The sequence below is a fragment of the Pygoscelis adeliae genome, unplaced genomic scaffold, assembly GCF_000699105.1.
Source record: "Pygoscelis adeliae isolate BGI_AS28 unplaced genomic scaffold, ASM69910v1 Scaffold175, whole genome shotgun sequence".
Classification (NCBI taxonomy): Eukaryota; Metazoa; Chordata; class Aves; order Sphenisciformes; family Spheniscidae; genus Pygoscelis; species Pygoscelis adeliae.
In genome coordinates, this window is record NW_008824941.1 from 1,723,428 (window position 1) to 1,745,233 (window position 21,806).

Sequence of the window (21,806 nt, forward strand, 5' to 3'; positions counted from 1 at the left end):
GGGGGGTGGGGTGGCAAAGAGGAAGAATTACTCTTTTGGTGAGAGAAAGGTTCATTTTGTGAAATGGAGGATTTGGCTACTACACACCAGAGTCCTACTGTCTTTTCTTTGCCCTTTTTGTTGGCTCCCTTAGGTAAGCCTTCACTCAGCATCTGGCTGTTTTGAACTCCACTGAAAGGCTCCCATCCCTGCCCCAGAAGTGACAGAAATCCAACTTGATCTTTGGACTCTACACAAAGAACCAAGTACTTATGGTGGTTGTGGTCACAGAAAACAACACAAAAACAGTGGGTACAATCCTAATTAAACCCTGGATTCTGAATGATCCTTTGTCATCAGAAGGGACCAAGGGCTAGCATGCAAGTCCAGATCAAAATTTCACACCTGCTGTGTATTTACTTAGGGCAAGATTTCTTCATATGTTTCTCATGCTATTAAGCCATCAAAATGAGAAGAATGTGGGAAGGAAGGTGGAAATAAGGATCCAGATTTAAAATTTGTGATTGGATTATTCCAGTAACATGAGAGCATTTACTTTTCAAAATAATCAGTCATGCCTTTGCTTTTAGAATGAATCGGCATTGAAGGTATTCAGAACCTCATAGGAAGATCAAGGGATGGGATATGTCCTGGTTGACAGTGGAACTGAAAATAAGCTTATCCACTGAAGGAGTACAATGGAAACAGTTTCTGCATAACACCTTCCGCTGTGACCTTGAAGAGCAATCCTTCTGGATTCAAAGGCCATTCTTTCTCAGTGACAACAGTATGGCAAACTATGGAAGAGCACAAATATAAGAAACTAAGATAACACAAATGTAAGAACTAAGATCGGTATGGGTGCTCTGAGAGAAAGCCTGGTTCTATTCTTGAAAGGAGGTGAGGACACTGTTGAAATAAACACATTAATTAGTGCTTTGTCATGGGGCTCACGGAGGGGGTTGGGTGGCAGATGTCAGAAACACATGGACGTATCCCAAGTGAGGAGGAAGTGATATTAAAAAAGAAAAACAATTGAGGGTCATAACCTGACAGGTAATCAAGAAATTGAAATGTCTGAAGAATGACGGAACTTTGAGACCAGATGGGATCCAGCATGCTGGAAAAATATGGCATTCAGAGACATGGGGGAAAGAGAAAAAAATAATCACTTTAGTGCCCTGCAGATTTATAATGTACATCCATAATGGCAGCACCTGTGTATGCAAGTGTACTGTATGCATCCATTTCATCATTTACGACTTCTGAGTGCATAGCAAATCTACTTTGCTTTTATTTTTGTTTCCAGACAAAAAACTTTTATTATTTGGAATTTTTTAAGTTGCCTTTCTTCCTCCAGCTCCCCATCATTTCAGTCTGAACTTTGTTGCCCTCCTCTTTTGTCCTGACTGCCACTTCACAATTGAACAGCAAATGAATCCACTTACTGCCTCTTTATTTCTTCTTTGGTACAGAAAGTGAACAAAATTGATCCTAACACTTACCATTATCCCCCTCCCCAAGTCACAGCCCTCCATGGTAAATTGTTCCCATTCAGAATGTCTGTCATGGTAGCCAGACTAATTCTTTGTTCTTAAGGACCCAAATAATTTCCTAACCCATTTGTTTGATGAACAATACCTTTGCATGTTTCAGTAAAAAGTCTGGTCTCTTTGGAGCAGGTTCATAGGATATATAATTTACAATTGTGGCATTAAAATCAAAATGGAATAAAAGAAAGGAAACTTCTTGTGTACTGTGCAGCGTATGCAAGGTTGAATGCATCTGAGATATGGGATGAGGATGAGGAGTTTGCAGCTGCTCTCCTATTATAGGATCAGAAATAGATACTGTGTTAGGCAATGCTGATAAGGAAGGTATGGTCTCTTTTGCCCACGCCTGACAAATTCAATCCTGATAGTACATGTTGAAATTTTGAGCTGGAGAAGAGAGACAGAATCCAGGATTCTCAGCATAGAGCACTGTCAGGTGTCCTCTGAAAAAGTCACAATTTTACCTCAATTCAGCCAGCCCATCTGCAAAATAGACATAATAATGTTATGCATTGCTAGTGAAGGAATCTAATTTTTTTCTGGGGTTTGTTGTTGTTTTTTTTTCAGTGAGGAGCTGGAGACAGGGTGTCCTGCCAGAGGAATGCTAGCTGTGGGGTGAGTGGATGAGTGAATGTGACACAACAGCAGGCACGAGTTTTGGGGGGGGGGGGGGGGGGGGGCTTTTTTTCTTCTACAGCCAGAGCCTTCTTGTTACCACAGTATTGTGCAGCTTTCTGAAAACCAACCAGGGAGGTAGTGTGGGTCCTCAGCTTGAAAGGGAAACGCACTTGCTCTGTCCTCCTCCAGAGGCCGGTGGGGAGGCAGCGGGAGCCAGCACCAAGGGGGTGTGGGAACCGCACCCCTACAGGGTGTGTTCCCCGCCAGTAGCCCCCTGCTCAGCTCAGATGCTGTGGCCACAGACATATCTCTGCAAAGACATCTTCAGTTATAATGGAGCTACAGCAGAATCTGTTACTCAGCCAGCCCTGTTTAAAGAGACTGGACCCACTGCTAAAGCCAGTTTGATGATGTAAACTTGGGCCTGGTGCCTCAAAAGTATTTGTTTAGATGTCTAATTCCTGTTGTAGTTAGATGCCCACCACCTTTGAGGAGTTACATCTTCAACCAAGATCATTTGATAAAGAAATGCCACATTGTCATGAAAATCATTTAACAGGTTTTTTTTTTTTATGCATCTCAGTGCCTCGCACTTATCTGCACAGGATTCCTGAATATAGGAAATTATTATCTCTGCTCAGAAATGTGGTATTAGGACATATAGTAGGTTAGGTCCATTGCCTAAATTCACACAGGGAACCTGTGTCCGAGCTAGGGTTTAGAGCCAGGTCTCCTGAGTTCCAGCCCAGTGCACTAGACAGGCTATCTTTCTCCTCTGGAAAGGTGACTGGAAAGCCTCTGAAGCAAGAAACCCTCATTGCTTGTCTAACTGCAGCAGTAGGAGAAAATTTAAATACTAGTCAGGGTCAGGCTTGGGGAAATTATGATTTAATTATGAAAAGTCAGCATGAATTCACAAAAGCAAGCTTGTGGTTAACAATCCACTGATGGGATTTTTTTCAGGGTGGATAATAAAAATATCTGATAACAGGAATCCATACATTCTGTTTAACTAGATTTTTATGTAGAAAAGACAGGTTCTTTGTGTTATATGTCTGACTTTGGGGAGTGAAAGGTTGCAAAAGAAATACCCTTTTACCTGCCTATGACAGCTTTCCATTAGAAACTACAAAGACTTCTCTCTCACATCACAGAGACAGGCATGAGAAGACAGCTTTAAACCTCCTGGAGCTTCAAAACATGATCAAGAACATTAGAAAGAGGGAGTTGCTCATGGGGCCATTCATGTTGGGACTCACCAAGGAGATGCAAGCCTGTCAGTGGCTGCTGGCAGTCCCAGACCATATCCCGCATCAGCCCCTGTGCCCATGGGCAGTTTGCCCTCGGCTGGGGAGGAGCCTGCAACTTGAACTGCATTCAACTCCTGCCCTATGGGGAAAGACCAATGCCTTCCAGGTACTCCTCCTTCCTATTCTGTTTCTCTGTATTTGTAGTCTCAGCCTTCTCGGGATATCCGATTTCAATAAGCTATGAACAAGCTCAAGTATTTTTTTAAGAGGTAACTATGTATGCTAACAGTTTACCATGTAAGGATGTGACTAAAAGAGAGTCACAAGGATTAGTGTGAGGATCAATTTTCTCAACTTTATATATCAATGACCTGGAAGAAAGAAGATACAGTAAATGGATTACATTTGCTGATGATATAAAGTGAAGGGGCAGTCAAAACAAAGAAGGAGGGCAACAAAATTCAGAATATGTGGTCTAGGAGCTGGAGAGAGATAAGTAGCTTATAAGTTTCAAAGTATGTAAGGTAATGAGTCTGGGAACAAAAAACAAGAAGAGAGAATATCCACTCAATAATCACACATTACAAGACATTACAGCAGTGCAGTATATGGGGTTAGTGGCAGATAAAGCTCTAACACATAAGCAAAAGTGCTGAACAGCAGCAAGAAACTGGAAAAAAATCTCTAAACTGTAAGATAGAGAAAGGTAACTGTAAAGCAGGAAAAAAATCATTCAAATCATGCAAATGATGCTGGTTTTATGACAAAATATTGCATATTTCTAACCAGCTATGAAAAATATGTTGTTGGAAAAAAAATGGTAGAATAGGCCTCTGCCAGGAACTGACAGCTGTTGAAATATCTTGATTATCCAGGGATTGGAGATGAAATCCAGGTTTGTATGGCTGAGGATAGAAGATTAAAAGGAGGCCTTGCTGCAGTACACGCAATCCTAAGGGGAAAAGAGAAGAGAAACAATGCGAGGTTCTTGGAGCTGGTGACACTGCCGAGGGCACAGAGGCATGGATGTCGGTGGAGGGCAGGCACCAGCGGAGCCAGGCAGGACTTCTTTGCACGGGGAATGAATCACCTAGCAGACCAAGGGCAATGGCAGGGACAAGAAGCATAGACAATTTAAAAAAGTTGTTCAACATGTTTATAGGGCACAACCAGTTACAGGGTACACCTCTAACCCCTGAAGGGGGGTCAGTCACATGCTTGTGTGGCACCTCTCCCCCACGGTTGTCCTCATACTCTTCGGGTTTTACCAGGAGCCTGCAGAGATGAACAGGGATCTTTGTGCCCACTGCAGAGAGGGCTGGATCGGATCCCACGTGGAGAGTGGCCTTTCTGTCGCTCTGTTTTTCCCTCCAGCAGCCACTAACTAGCTTGCTCACTTGTGCCCCTTTGCCAGTTGCTCGGTTGCTCTGTGGTGCTGGGGCTGGGGCGGCTGCCTGCGGCTGCTTCCAGAGCTGACTGCCCCGGCCACCCCCAGTGCTCCTCTTTCTTTTCCTCTCTGTGTGATCTGCGCTTGCTGCTCATTTGTCACAGCCATTAAGTTGTTTCACTCCTTCCTCCCTCAGCTGCTGGCAGCGTTCCCCTCCCAAGGTCCCCTTCTGCCGAGGGAGCAGCCATGTCCCTGCCTCCCCTCTTCCACAGGTGCCTGAGTGCAGCCCAGACCAAACCTGCCCCTTTTTGCTCCACTACCCTTCACTGGCATTTCTCTGGTCTCACAGTCCCCTCTGGGTAATTGCCCTTTCTGAACGGGACCTTCTGGGCCACCTCTGACACACATTGCACTTGGGTGACTCTTGAAGTCTGTTGCCAACTGCCTCCAAAGCTGCTGCTCCACTAATGCCATGTCATTTGATTTGCTGGCCCAGGGCAAGGCAGGCTAGGAGGGTAAATGCATGTACACTCCCTCATTTGCTGCTTCTAAAGACAAAGACCCAGCTACACAGATTTCATGATTTTTCAGTCCTAGCAGAATTTCCTGAGCCCACAGTGTCCAAGTGGGTTGGAAATTTCCATAGTGTTTTCCTCTCAGCCTTGAAATAAATGTTAACTGAACTGTGAAAAGCAAACCATTGACCACATTTGTCAGAACAGATTCATACTAACAATATTCAACCTTGCACTATCATCCTGCATTTCTTCTTTGCATTGAAACCTTTTGGATTCAAATCCTTTAGCTGATACTCCACGATCAATTTTGCTTTCCGAAGTCCTGATAATAAGTCCAAGCCAACAGATCTGTCCTGCAGTACGAATGCCCATCCACAGTCCCCACCACGACCAGCCCAGTGAAATCAAGCCTTCCCACGGGCTTGCAGGGAGGTCTCAGAAACCCGACGGTGTCCTATGCAATGCAAAAGGGAGCAGATGGGGACTCCGGGTCCTTAGCGAAGCTCAGTTACAGACCCAGCTTGTTCCTTTCCAGCATCTTTTGAGTCAGTCTGAATGCATCACAAACCATGGAGTCACAAACTGCATTTGATTAGTTATAATACTAAAATAAATGGAATAATTTGGGTTGTGTGACTTTTCCTATGACAGATAAAGCCAGAAACAGCAGACTCCCTAGTGGGTATATATGATTAATGTATGATGAATTTATAATATTTTTGCTTTTGACAGTCATTTGGAAGAAGTAGCGACCTGGTCTACTACCACTCTTTCAAAACAAAGTTCCACTTTTATTTTTGCTGTCAGCAAACTTGCTGATAAGCCAGAAAAGATCAGAGAAATAGATACATTTGGGAGAAGATTTCACATTATTATTGGGTCTTTGTTCCCAGCAATTTCTGCACCTTAGGGATCAAGGTGAGCCTTCCATAATGCACCTGCTAGTAAGCAGGTATTAAAAGTCTTTCTAGGCATTTATGTTTGAGACATCAGGCTGTAAGATGAAAAGATGACCCAGGGATTTGCTGACCATCACAGACGATGGCTTGCTATGATTAAAGCTATGTATGTTACCTGGACAAAACTACATCAAAGTGCTAATTAGGGAACATGTACTCCTGACTGGTTACCTCTGAGGCTAATATGCTTTCATTTGTGTTAAAAATCCTAGCTGACGCAAAGAATCAGTGTGAGCTAGAAAGATATATCCATATAATGGACAGTATTACTGCACTCTACCATCTTTTCTGTGATATATTCTCTTTATGCAGAGAAACAAAATTTGTGTTTATCTCACAGTGCCGAGACATCCAATTAAAAAGCCTTGTCCTACAAAATCATGTGCCTGCAAGTAAAAATGAATGAAAATTGGTCTGATTCTTTTATTCCTGATGATAAGTACTTAACTATCAGTTTTCAGGAGCTTCTAATCCTATAATATTCCCGAAAGACTTGCTGTAATTGGGATAGAATCCATACTTAAACAAAGAAGAAGGGAAAAACATCACCCACATGTTGTACATGAATATAGATGCTTTTAAAAAAATCGTCTAAATTACCAAGGCAAGCAATTGATAGGTAACAGATCAAGCAGTACATAGAGCAAATATATATAGGTAATAAAGCAGCCAAGATGCAGAGTGTGCTGTATGTTAGAAATGCTGCCTGGTTTGCAGTACCACACGCTCTGAATGCCCCTCTGGTTGTGGAGGGTCTGTTGGGAACAGAGCGGTGCCTCTTGGGGGAATATTGCCTTCCTCCCCAAAACTGACATGTAACAGACAGTGGTACAACAAATCAAGTCATACTGAAGTAGGGGGGCATTATTCACCCTCAAGAAAACAGCATCTAGCTATTCTCCTACTGAGTCAAAAAACTGCATACACTTAAATGTAAAAGAAACCAGACCTATCACTATGAGTCAGACTGGTTTTGATACTCTTTTATCTAAGAAACAACAGAACCCCATTGTTTTTCGGTTGGGCATGGACCATTTGGAGGCCATATGGACATCCAGGTTTTATTGCACATGCAAAAGATATTTTATAGTAACAAGTCTACACTCTCAGTGCTTCTTCATAGGGTGAGGGTGAGGCTGCAGGGAGATCAAGTAAGATTTTCTTTAAAGAAGAAAACAAAACAGTAGGACTAATGCTCCTATGTGCATTACATTTAGTGTTCCTCTTCATCTGGTATAAAAGTAGGCAAGGGTAGCAACGGTCTATTGAAAATGACTGCAAAGGTGCTGACCCTCGGGAAACTCAGCCGCTTTCATTTATTGCTTACTTGAAGAAGTAATTAGGGTTCTTACTTTTTGGCTAATGCCTCCTAATGGTCACTTTATTCTTGAAAATTGTATAGTACTGTAACGGTTGGGAGGTAAAGTAATTGTGTAAAAAGGTTTATCAGGAATGGCCCAGTAAAAATCCAAGGGGGAAAAATATTTTCTCTCAGACTTTGAAGGCTTATGCCCTTTTTTTCTGGAGAGAGGTAGAATAGAATAATTTGTTTCGTAGTGTCCAGACAATACAGGCAATGAGAATACATAATTCAGCCCAAGCTCTGTGAATGTGAAAGGCCAATCTTCCGGCCAAAAAATGCTCTGCCAATATGAGCTCCTGGCTTTCCTTTGGATGTTTCTGTTGAAGAGCAGAGTTTCTTTCATCCTTTACACAAAGTAGTTTCAATTTGTATTTGAGAAAACTAGTGGCAGCACTCTGCTATTCAGTTATTTTATTCTACTTACCCATGTACTGCTTCCACTGCAGAGGTGTTAGTTAAAGACATGGACGAGTGAACAGCTCTGGAGTGCCCAGCCCTGGGGGGATGCACACAGACCCCCCAGAGGTGCCAGGACTTGGGGGAGTGTGGGGCAGACAACGGTTCTTCTTTTGTCAGTAAAGGCTCGACTGGATTGAAGCAGTACTGGCCTGGCTAAGCAAGGAATTATAGCTGAGGAAGGTTTTCAGTACTTGGCCCATCATTTGTCTAACGGAAATCTCATAGTAATCAGAAATACATCATTTCCAGTGCAGGTTTATCAGAAATCTTTGGTTTGTCTATTATGGCTGATTCCCTACTTCCAGTGACAAAGCAAATGGAGACTTTAAATCCACAGACTCCTGACTCAGCAACATCAATAATTGAGCTGTTAAGTCAGTTCCTTCTTGCTGAATGGTACTTCATTAACAACTAGACCCTGTTGTATGAAGACCATTTTGCTTTTAAAAACTAGGCTGTTCTGTACTAAAATTCTCCCAATATAAACATGCTTTTCAAACCTCTTATTGGCTTTGTCAATGTGTAAAATCCCATTTTTTCCACATATTCACAATAATTCAAACTTAGGTGTCAATCACTTTTTCATTCCCAGGAAACAATTTTGTACCATGGAATACATTTAATTCCTGTCACGGCAGAAAGTGAACTATTTGAAAAGGATAAATAACACTTAAGGAAATATATTTTGCCCTGCTTCTGCAGTACTGCGTTTAAAAATCTATTTCCTATTGTATTTTCTCTTACAACTTGGCTTTGTGATGCTGCAGTTTGCATGCAAAAGCTATTTAAGTGGAACGTTGCACCTCACTTGTTCAGAGCTTATAATGAAGAAAAATGTGCAAAAGCATTACTTTGCAAAAACAGAAAAGTAAGTACACTGCCTGTCAAATGATGTCACCCATGCTTGGCAGACAAAAACATAAATGACTGCATAAGCCTGGTACAAGAGTCTGCAATCCACAGAGCATGAAATGCCTTGGGAACTAAGAGTCTGTATTCTGCATTTCTTCATACGTCTTACTAATTTCTGTTTCTTTTACTAGGCTGCAGAATCTGCAGTGTATTGCAAAACACTAGCTGCGAGGCCCCATAAATGTATCTGGGATCAATCCCTTATGAGATATTATCTCATTAAGACTGGCCCAAGCCCCAACCTGCTCAGTGATATTTAGATTACTACATTAAGTTGACAGAATGCAAAGAGTCATTACACAAAGGTACTCAGCACAGAGTATGCATTGCTCTGTAAAGAAAGGAGAGGGGGGAAGGCTTTTTTAGCTTAACTGCTCTCATAAACAGCCAGAGGTAAGAAAACCTCTATTAAAACTATTAAACTACTCTTACCCAGTATCTGTCTGATGCTAGTTCTCTGTGTTACTCATGGCATCTGGCAGTGTTTTCACTTAAAAGAGGGTTGCTGTTTGTTTTTCTTGCCAGCTCTGCAATCCATATCTGCTTTTGTTTGGGGAAAGTGAGACTGTTTGGTGATGCTTCTGACAGAAAGACAATAAGCAGTTTGTATGCATCCCATGTACGTGGGCTCACTTCTCCTTTGTGCCTGGGTAATGGCACTACGCTGCAGAGGGGAAAGGCAGCACTGTGGCTGTGCCTTGCAGTCACTCCTGAAATGCTGAAGCCAGGGCACAGGCTGCCCTGTGCTCTAGGCTGAACCTCCAAAAAGGTTGCACAGTGACATTTTCTACCAGCCAAAAGTCACCGAGAGTACTGGCTCCTCTGGCTTTGCCCTCTTCTGATCTGACACATCCCCTGTGTCCAGAGATGGGGAAAAGGTGGCTTAAAGCACAAAAGGGGAAATCTCAACCTAAAGTCTTATTTAAAGGAGAAGCTAACTTGCAGTGTGGTAGGAAACAACAGTATCCTCCTTTGGAGGGCTCAGAATCGGGGTAGGGATGTGTGCAAGATATTTCAGTTACAAAAAGAAGCAATTTAGGCTCCTCTGTTAGCAGCCAATTATTCTGAGTAGCGGGGCAAATCATAGCTACAGCTCTAGAGCTCCTTCCCTACCTGGCCATGTAGGAACAGCAATGAGAAGCTCATGAATCATGAAGATATGTATGATGTAGAGAATTAGACTTGACCAAATATTTCCTCGAATACCATCTAAATGCAATGATAAGTTTTCCCTTCCCATGCCTGTCTGAGCAAGAGATGTGACAGCCCCAGAGTGAGAAGAGATAACAGAAAGTGTATAAAATAAATTAATCCAGTTCTAACCATATGAAAGTACACAAAGCACAGAGCAGAGCTTGAAAAGAATAACATTTTTTCTTTGTAAATTCAAATCAGAGGAGTAGATTTTTTCTGCTTTCAAGAACTCTGCAACACCACTCGTCTCCCACAGCAGGCTGAAAATGAGCATGAGGGGAAGAAGCGAGGACCAAAACTAAAACAAAAGCTTGTAGCATCCAGGTGCTCGGGAGAGAGAAATTTGCCTTTGGTTATGAAGTTACTAGTATAACTTTTGTAATAAAAATGTTGCTCTGTTAAAATATGGCTAGTTTTCCATGCCATTATTTGCCAGATTTGTCCTTCCAACATTAACTACATTCCTGGATGAAACTGGAAGATCCAGGCTTTTTGTGGACTATTTTTCATGTGTTCTGAAACTAGGATGTCCAATATTGTAATTTAGACAAGATAATAGTTGTCTGCTTTAAAGTATGCCTCTACTTGTAGCAACTTTCCATGACTATAGTTAATAAGCAAATAAATACATAAATATGTGAAAATGGAAGTGTTTTCTTCTTTTGCTAGTCGAATTTTAGTTAACTAGCCTTAGGAGAAAAATAGTCAAGTGTAGTATCATATTCGGAGGTGCTCCTTTCCTCATGATCTTCAGAGAAGCTACTTGCAGGTGCAGAATGGAGGTCATATCCTAACACTCTCCTTTGCTGTAGCGTGCCGTAGCATGTACCCCTGAACTACTTGTGGGGATATCAAACATTGTAAGGAAAAAAAACCCAGGGTTCTGCCGTTATGACTTTCCATGATACACCTATGGGAGAGACTGGGGAATATTAGCTGTATGGAGTGGAACAATTCAGGTAATCACTGATTTGCTGAAAAAATTTCATCTTTCTCCAGTCATATGAAGTTCTTGAAAGATTTTTCTTATGGGTCAACATTGGTTTGTGCCAATATTCCTTTGCTGCTTGTTTATGAGCAGTAAGTTGCTAATATTCAATAGTCAACATTTTTTTCCTAGAAATATGATGCGCTATTTGCTTAAAAGCAAAGTTTAAGGGCTTGTTTTGATTAAATTGCCTTCCAGGAAACTCATTTGTACACGCCTTCTGAAAAATGAGCAACATGCTCTGACACCGATAATGTTAATGCACTCATAAAGGTGGATATGAATGTGAATATCTGCACATTCTAATAATACTAAAATATTGGAAACTCAAAATCTATCCCTCCAATTATTGAAAAATGTCTATACTTTTGCCTGCATTACCAAGCAGGATGTCTTTCTGTATGTAAGACTGTTTTTCACCAGTAGAAGAGCTTTCCAATGCAACAGGCTGAGTCCTGGGGAAATTTCCCTTCATTTCACCCAATTTTCCCCACAAGTGTACGAGTGAGATAACTTGACTTAATGATATCATTTCAGTGCCAGCCTCTTCAGCGGCAATTACCGAAGGGGAAAAAAAAAAAAGAATGAATTCCCTGGGTGCTTTTGTTAGTTCTTCATTATTTTCTCTTTGAAAATTATTCTTCCATACTTCATCTTGAGCTGCCTTTTTTCAAGCTGAATAGCCCTATTGCTTCTGCTGAATACATGGACATGACCACCCACTCTTAGAAAAACCTTACCTCTTGCTGAGTTTCTCTGAAATGGTGGGCAGCAGGGCTCATGCAGCAATAAAACTTCATGATCACAGGGGAAGGAAATAGTGCAAGGCTAGGAATCCTCCTGCTGTTTCCATATGATTTCCTAATTTCAAAATAGGCTGAGAAATAATAGGGGGGAAATATATTGTGAAAGTTTCCTCTGTGCTCTTCTGCGATTTCCCACCTAGCCTGTTGTGTGTGCGAGGAACTCTATTAAACTGCTACCCCAAAAGCAGCAGCTTGGCAGTCAGTCTAACAAGCAGGAAAATTTTATTCTCCAGTATTTTAAAAGGAAGTTTTCCTCTTGAACCAAGGAAGTGGAATCATAGGGGGTTACTCTCTCTGGCTTTTGTTTTATTTTTCCTGCCCCCCAACAGGAATGAGATCTTGTTTTGGAGCATGTGAAAGGTTACGGTTGTTTACACTTAGCACTTGGTTTGGTCCAATATTAAGGTGAGATCCAGCTGTGATGATTTTGAAACGTGTCCACACAGACGGTCAGAACAACCCTGGCAGTTTGGGGATTGGGATACGGACACTTACGTGCTGGTTTATCACTAAGAACAGCTACCGGATACCACCTTTCAAAGCTGGAATAAGACATTTTGAGGCTGCAGCAGTTCATTTTACTCTTATACTTCTTTCCTTCCCCATAAGCCTTTTTCTATAAAGGGTCAACCTGTCCGTTGATACCTCAGCCTAAAAGACCATATTTTCAATTAGAGTTTCATGTAGAATAATAATTTTAGGGATACAAAATGAAAGCTAGGCAGAGTTTGTTTCACACTACAAATACGATGTTGGTGGCAAAGTTACCTAGAAAAATAATGATCTTACATGTCAGTTTTTTAAAAAATAGCTAAAATAAAAAGTGTTAAAAAATGTATTGATTATGAAAATCATGGCAGGCCCAGATTTACTCCTCCACCCAGAGGACTGTCAGCTTTACACTGCATTATGAACAACCACAGCAAAATCAACCAAGTACTAAGTTACCAGGTCTGTCATACACACATTTGAAATATCTCTATTCCAATGTACCATTTTCCACACCTCAGTATAGTGAGCTCTCTCAAATCATCCCATCAGCCACAAATCACTTTTTGGTTGTTTTTAATTTTTTTTTTTTTTTTACTTCAGAACAGTCTATTAGCATTATTTGAACATACATTTTTTGTGGTTTCCTTTTCCTTTCTGTGTCTCTCAATTGTTTAAAGAATAACCTGCTGAAGGAAGTGAATGAAAACTGACATCATACTGTGTCAGATGATTAAGCATTCCAGAATTTATATTTCAAAATATAGTGGATTATTGTCCCTTTAGACAGTGGATTTTTACTGTGTTACCACCTAATGAGAGCACATGTGGTCTTCAGAGCTGAAGTCACAGAGGGGCACTGCTTTTAAATCCCATGAATTGTGTGGTAGACTTGTTATTTGCTTTCCCTCTCCCTCCCCAGAGTTTCATAGCCTTTGAACACCTCAGAAGAAGTGCTAATGCTTTACTTCACAGATAATGTCCTAGATACAAACTGGCCTGCTACAACAACAGCCAGAGTCCCATTGCTCTCTGGTACCGGTCTTGCTTCACTATTTATTTTAAGTCTGTTATGAGAGCAGGGAGGCAGCGAAAGGTCAGGAGAATGGTGAAAATATGTACTTAGGGGGGTCACAACTGCAGGGAAGTGGAGCTCAGCCATGCCAGGCCCCCTCCGCCGCCTCTCCCAATACTCCGATTTCTCACTCTCTGGGTAGGTTGGACTCTCCCACCACACATTTGCACAGGCTGAATCCCATCGTTGGGACTGTTGCTCAGCAACAGCAGCAAGAACAATTTGTTTTTGGACCGTTCTGAAGATGATTACATTTGCGGCATGTTTCCCCCCCCTTTGGTACCTATTCCTGGATATTGTAAATATTCATCTGAGTTTTGCATATACAGTAGTTTCCCCTCTAGGTAAAAAACCATACCATCCAAATGAGCTTTTAAGAGTACTTTATTCTGATGCATGCCTACATTTCCTCTCATTCAGTAGCTATAATGTTGCACATGAAATGGCATTGTTGGGCTTCTGGGGGTTTTGTTTTGTTTTGTCTATATGTCAGATGAATTTCAGCTGGAGCAGGGCTGGGCTCTTTATGACAGTGCTGCTTCATTGCTTTATTTGAGGCACATAAAACAAGTGAAGGATTTAAATAGTTGTGAACACCTGAATGACTTTAAAGCATTCGAGTAAAAGATAGGTTCAGATCTCCAGATTTCCAATTTCTTTCCTAATTATTTCTTTATCTACACATCTTTCAGCATCCCATTAGAAAAACATTCCCATGCTTTCAAAAGAATTTGTCTAAGGACTGTAATGCAATATTTAAATCTTTGTCATACATTTCCCTGTGCTTTGGCTCGCAGTAGTAATTGATTCTGAATCTTCCAGTTTTCTTCCCACTAACACATACAAAACACAGTTGCAAGAGTAGCTTTCCAGGCCTGCCATCCTGGCCTGCCACCCTTTTGGCAGGGCCTTCCTCCACTGCCAGAGAGCAGATAAAACACTCCTGGTCTTTTTGACTTTTGGTGCCTCCTTCATGCCCTGCAGACCAGTGTACAAACATCCACCCATCCGTGCCATGCTCAGTGAAGCTAACTTGGATATCATATTTACAAACATCACGTGCAACCTTCCCCTTACTTCTTTCCCCCAGACATGATGGAATATGAGAAGGGAGGGAGAGAAAAGGGGGAGAGAAAAAAAGAATTCAGAAATCAAGTTTTACCTGCTAAAAACCAAGATGGATGTGTGTGTGTGTGTGTGTGTTGGTGTTCAGTGACACTGGGTCCCAGCCCACTGAGGCACATCGACATGTTACTAATTTAAATATATAAGATCAGCAACTCTATTACTGTGCTTTTAGCGAGGTATGTGCTTGTGTACCCTACCAACTCGGTCAAACAAGTGTAGTTTGTTCTCTGCTGGTGTAGATATACGATGGAAGTCAGGCATTTTAGCACAACCCTTGCTACACATTTCCTCTCTCGGCTTATTTCTGCCCTTGACACCCCTCTGCACCACTCTGGGCTGCCAGCTTACAGGGAGGAGAAAAGGAAGAAGGTGGCAAATCTGGTATTTCTCTCAGCTTTTCAAGGGCACTTTGTTTTGCCTTAGAGATATCCTCATGCTCTAGGCTCCCTGTGGAGCGGCAGATCTGGTGGTCTGGCACAGGGGCTGGCAGGCACACTGACACCCACCTGCCAGCCAGCGGCCCAGGGCCCCCGCGCCGCATCGGAGACTCGAGCTAATCCCTCTCCACAGCACAGCACGGCTCCTCGCTCACACAGTCTTGCCCTGAAACCTCTGACAGGGACCTGCACCGCACAGAAGAAACCTTTTATACATTGCAGCCTGCAAGACATGTCTATACAATGCAGGAAGGAGGCAGGCAGATAATACTCACACACACGAAGTCAAATGGCACTAGGATAAGCTCTGCTTCAGACTCCCCTTTATGCATGCCCAGTAACAAAAGCAATTTTTCCTTCCTAATTAGCTGTATTAGAGCAAACACTAATACAAGGTTGACCTAAATACAAAATCGTATTTTTTCTCACTTTCCTCAGTGCAAGCTATATTTAGCCTATAAGGTTTGTTTTCATTTCTTAAACATTTTTCTTTTTAAAATACAGGTTAAATGTTAATCAATGAGGTAATCTTCATAAAAATTACTAGGTATCGATGTTCAGTTCAAACCAGATATTTCCTCATTATTTTGAAGGAACGCATTACCAACTCCTGCTGCAGTGAACTCCTTGATACAACATGCATTTATCCAGGCCCCACAGGGGTCATTACAATGAGATTCACCTCTGTGTGTGTGCATGTATATATTTAAAAATAACCCCTTCAAATCTCTCCTTTGGTTTTTCAGCAGGGAACATATCAAACAGCAACAGTAAATCTCATACACACATCAATATCATGCTAACATAGTTGAGTTTCACTGAACCCGATGCCAAATTAACTTTTACAGGGCAATTACAAAATCTTATAATCATGCAAATTAGTAGTAAGCAGCTTACATCTTCCAATTAAATTGCCACCTGCTATTCCAAGATCCAAGTTAGCCATGGTAAACTTTTCTTCTTTTCGTTTTAAAGAGAGACTCTTTATGCAGAGAGTCATCAATGTATGGATTAGCCTTCCCAGGGACAGGGGGTCCAACTCAGAGTGAGCACAGGCAGGTTATTTCAGCAAAAGAAAGACAACCAAATATCATAATGTGAAGAGAAAAGGGCATTAACCCCAAAGTTATTATCAAATTTGAGTGTCCAGGTGTACTCCTGAGCTCAGGGTTACATCCTGGCTGCAGCATAAGTCCATACCCAGGCAAGACCCAGGCATCATCTGCCCTCTCCCTCCTTCTCCTTCTCTCTCCCTCCCTGTGTGAAACAGAGAAGCTGTTGCTACCTGGGCCAGGGTTGGCCTCTGACCCCTGGAGATCAGCACAGTGTTCCCCAGCACAGTGACTCTCTCTCTGCTTAGTCCACAAACACCCAGGTGTCCTGTACAGTCTTCCTTACAGAATGAACACATGGCACATTTCACAGCTTTCTCCCAGCTCCCTGCAAGGTAGGCAGTAGGATGAAGTGACCAGTGGATGTAACTCACTTTAAGGTAAGGCAGTAAGGTAAGGCCATTTAGTGGATTTACAGAAAAAAAAAATAGGGTTTTAAGAGTCAAACTCCTAAGTTTAGCACAGCAAAATTGTCATTTTTTATTACTCCTGAAGTACAGCTTTTGTAGAAAAGGAGAGATTTTTCTTCCTAAAAGCAGACAGAAGAATGCACTGCTTGGGCTCCTAAAACAGCAAAGATGCCAAAGCATGCTGTGGCCTACAGAATTAACTATGATGATGCAAATGAAGGGTCTCAGAAGAAAAGTCAGGCATGAAACATAGCAGATAATGAGAACCAGTGTCAACTCTGGAAAACGTTACAGAATTAAATTCTTCTTTCTTTACCATCTCCTTCTCTTCTCCTTACCTCCCTGCCCCTCGAAGGGCACCCACAAGATTTGACTTGCACAGCTGGGATAGGATCTGTGCATGTGTAAGGCACTGCCTTCAGTTTCCAAGAGGTCAGTTATCAATGGTTTGTAGCCAACAGCTCTGTTCTTCAAAATCGGTTTAGCTGACATCCATCCTGATGAGATTCATACGGTTTTGACAGAAAGCTGTGCTTGTACAGAGGACTGCAGCTTCTTAAATTTTTGAGGAGTCATTAGTAATTTGTAGCCAGCAGCCCAGGTTCTTCTGAGGGGCAGCCTTTCGGGCCAACTTGGTGGATCTCCCCAGGCAGTGAGCACTCCCTGGGCCAGATTCCAATCTCGGCTATGTTGCCCTCATGGCAGTGAGAGTTTGATGGCTTTTCTGGAGTGACTCCTTACTTATTCAGCCTAGTATAACAGTTCTTTCCTGACATGCAGATCATAAAGTTGCTTGTAACTAAAAGGAATTGGGGTTTGCTTTTGTTATTTTAAGTGAAAACTAAACTTCTGAAGAGAAAAAATAAACAGCTACTGAGCTGTAGAAATGAACTCTTATTACTTCTGCCACCAGCCTCACTACAGCTGTTCATAACCACAGCCATACAGCATAAGTCCAGCACAAAACCCAAATATAGCCCTGCAAAAGATAACAGAAACATAGATGTCTTCATTCAGAGCAGGAACTCCACTGTCTTCTCTCTTCTGAGACATGACAAATGCAGCAACATCAGAGGATATGTGGATTAGACTTTTTGTCTTTGGATGCATCAGTGTTTGAAAACCCTGTTTGAATATTTTAAAGCATCTCATTCTCAAGGATTTCTGATGGAGTTCCAGCATGACAGAGATTTTGATTCATGGCTGAAAGCAGGAATTTTTTTGTTGTTATACAGCTAGTTTTTGTTGAAGAACAGAATACCAAATGACTATAGAAATTCCTATCTTGCCTTACAGCCCAGCATTTCTATGGATAAGCCAATATATTTGCAATCAGTAGCAGTTGTAGTTTGTTTACAAGCAGTGTATTAATGCACCTTTTTCATACATGGAAACAAGGGAGAGAAAAAAAACCACAGTTCTTGTGCCAGATAGATATGAAAGATTACACAGCTGCAATGTCTTGAGGTTACAAAACTGCCAGTTTAACAAGCAAGATAAGCAGCAATGTTGATGTATTTATAGGAGTTTAGACATTTATATTGCTTTTTAAAAGAAATGTAATGAATGAATCCATAAATATATGGGGATCATAGGTTTATTGCCACCTTAGCGTAATGGAAGTTTACAATATAAAAACATGCCAATAAGAAACTTCTGTGATAATCATAGAATCATAGAATGGTTTAGGTTGGAAGGGACGTCTCCCTGCCATGGGCAGGGACACCTTCCACTAGACCAGGTTGCTCAAAGCCTCATCCAACCTGGCCTTGAACACTTCCAGGGAGGGGGCATCCACAGATTCTCTGGGCAACCTGTTCCAGTGCCTCATCACCCTCATGGCGAAGAATTTCTTCCTTATATCTACTCTAAATCTACTCTCTTTCAGTTTAAAGCCATTACCCCATGTCCTATCACTATATGCCCTTGCAAAAAGTCCCTCTCCAGCTTTTTTGTAGGCCCCCTTCAGGTAGGGGGGAAGGCTCCTATAAGATCTCCCCAGAGCCTTCTCTTCTCCAGGCTGAACAACCCCAACTCTCTCAGCCTGTCTTCATAGGAGACATGCTCCAGCACTCTCATCATCTTTATGGCCCTCCTCTGGACTCGCTCCAACAGGTCCATGTCCTTCTTCTGTTGAGGGCCCCAGAGCTGAACGCAGTAATCCAGGTGGGGTCTCACAAGAGTGGAGTAGAGGGGGAGAATTGCTTCCCTCCACCTGCTGGTCACACTTTTGATGCAGCCCAGGATACGGTTGGCTTTCTGGGCTGCAAGTGTACATTGCTGGGTCATGTTGAGTTTCTCATCAACCAGCACCCCCAAGTCCTTCTCCTCAGGGCTGCTCTCAATCCATTCTCTGCCCAGCCTGTATTTGTGTTTGGGATTGCCCTGATCCATGTGCAGGACCTTGCACTTAGCCTTGTTGAACTTTATGAGGTTCGCACGGGACCACCTCTCAAGCCTGTCAAGGTCCCTGTGGATGGCATTGGCCATAAGCTCTTTGGGGCAGGGACTGCCTTTTTGGTGTGTGTGTGGGCAGAGGCTAGCACAAGGCAGCAGTCATCTGGCCGGTACCTTGAGCTGCTATTGTAATCTAAACATTAGAAAATAACGAGAGATCTGAAAGCTACAACAGCCTGTGACAGGAAACAGGTCATTACCTTCAACAACAAAAATATGTTCAATTAACATTTGTTTAATAGTTGGGGCCTAATCTGAAGATCTTGTATGCATTTCAACAGATTTTGGAGCAGGGCCTTGGACATGGCAGATGGCAAATGTGCTGGATGAAGCAGCCCAATTCTATAAGCTGCTCCACAGGAAAAGCAGGAAAGCACAAGGATCTACCGGTTCATTAGACTTTAAGGTAGTGAGATATTTTGTTATTTAATTTAAGAAAAGGTATGTCAAGCAATGAATTAAATTCATGCTTCTCAATATGTACATCCAAAAAGCAATTTGGTCTGTCTGCTTTACCATTGATTGGCAAAACAAAAAAGATGTAAAATTTACTACCAAAATATCCTTTTACTGTCCCCAGTCATATGTAAATGGCAAACATTTTCATTTTGTAGTGTTGTTATAGGCTACCAAGTGGGGCAACTTTGCCTTTTCCTACAGGCCAAAATGGCTTTGCACCATTTCTGTGATAAGGGGAGTGCTGAGATAACTCTGAGCTGTCATCACTGAATTCTCACCCCTCTCCACGTCATGCAGCGCTGTTCAAGGATAAAGCTGTTGACTTTCCCCCTTGACCAGTCTAGGCCTTTACAGCATAAGTGAATAACATATTAGGGGTTAAAAGTAATTTCCCTGCCAAGAACACTTTTCTTACTGGGGACTTACTTTTGAAAATTCTGGCTCCAAGAGGAAAGTAGAAGAGGGTATGCTAAATACTTTACTACTTAATTTTGAATATATCAGGATGATGTTCTCCAAAATAAATATTGGAGAGGTTCTTAAGCAATATATGTATTGGTCTGTAGCTGTAGGCTGGCACTCAGCCACAGTTAAGTGGTGTTTGGTTCTGGTTTCCCAGCCAACCTCTCATGAGTAAGTGTTAAAATGTGGGGTGAAAGAGTGATGAGGGAGAAGTGATGAGGGAGAAGTTGAGATTACCTCTCTGACACAAATTGCCCTGCTAAGGTGAAGGCAAATATTATTAGAAGGGAAGGTTGATCAGAATTCAATACTAAATGTAACCCAGTGATATGAAGTCAAACTTTCAAGCCTGCATTGAGATGAGTGATGCCCCTTCAAAAGCACTCTTGCTCATACTCTTTATCTAAACCTACTGCTCCTCAGACATCACCTCCTCATGATGGAAGCTCCTATTTTTCACTTTTGAGGCCTCTGATTTCCTACGAAGCCGGGGAAAGCCACTTTCTCCACAGGTCCTGCCTGGTAAAAGTTGCACAACTATGTGAGGCTCTCGCTCAGCATTGCCACCTCTCTGTTACTTCCATCTCTGAACACAAGCCCAGGATCCCTGAGATACCGCTGCTGTTACATCTGCATGGGACTTTCAGATTGCTGTACCTCAGTGCACATGTGTTTATTTTCAGAGTCAACAACAAATGTAACATTAAACACCCTTGACTGCTCCACTGAACAGCCTTGTCTGCTTCATGTTGCAAGACAGACCTAATTCTTAGTGTATCTGGTTTGTGATTGAACTAATGGTGCATGCAGAATCATAATTCAGCAAAGTGAATTAAATTATCAAAGAGTCTTTTGCACTCAACACTTATCACTGCCTATACAAAAATCAAAACAGTATACTTTTGGGAAGACAAATTTTTTCACACAGCTTAGAGGGAGGTGGATGGCCAGCTGTGGGCAAAGAGGGGGTAGAGGCAACAATTCACAGAAGAGTTGAGGGTCTGGAAATATGCAAATGACAAATCTAAACAAATCAGCAACCCTCCAAAGGAGAAGCATCAGTGGATTGTAGGAATAATTTCCCCTTGCAGATCCCATTTGTAAGGCACTGACTGTCATTCGTTACCCCTACAGTTTAATAAGGGACAGGAATTATTTATTTGGGATTATTTTCTTCTTTTGGAAGGAGGGTCCTCAAGTAGTTCCTGGCTCTTTGTTGTGGTTTAACCCTGGCCGGCAACTAAGCACCACCCAGCCTCTCGCTCACTCCCCCCCAGTGGGATGGGGGAGAGAATTGGAAGAATAAAAGTGAGAAAACACATGGGTTGAGATAAAGACAGTTTAATAGGTAAAACAAAAGCCACGCATGCAAGCAAAGCAAAACAAGGAATTCATTCACTACTTCCCATCAGCAGGCAGGTGTTCAGCCATCTCCAGGAAAGCAGGGCTCCATCACGTGTAACGGTCACTTGGGAAGACATCACTCCAAACGTCCCCCCTTCCTTCTTCTTCCCCCAGCTTTCTATGCTGAGCATGACGTCATATGGTGTGGAATATCCCTTTGGACAGTTGGGGTCAGCTGTCCCAGCTGTGTCCCCTCCCAACCTCTTGTGCACCCCCAGCCTACTCGCTGGTGGGGTGAGAAGCAGAAAAGGCCTTGACTTTGTGTAAGCACTGCTCAGCAGTAATGAAAACATCCCTGTATTGTTAACACTGTTTCCAGCACAAATCCAAAACACAGCCCCATATGAGCTACTATGGAAAAAAATAACTCTATCCCAGTCAGAACTA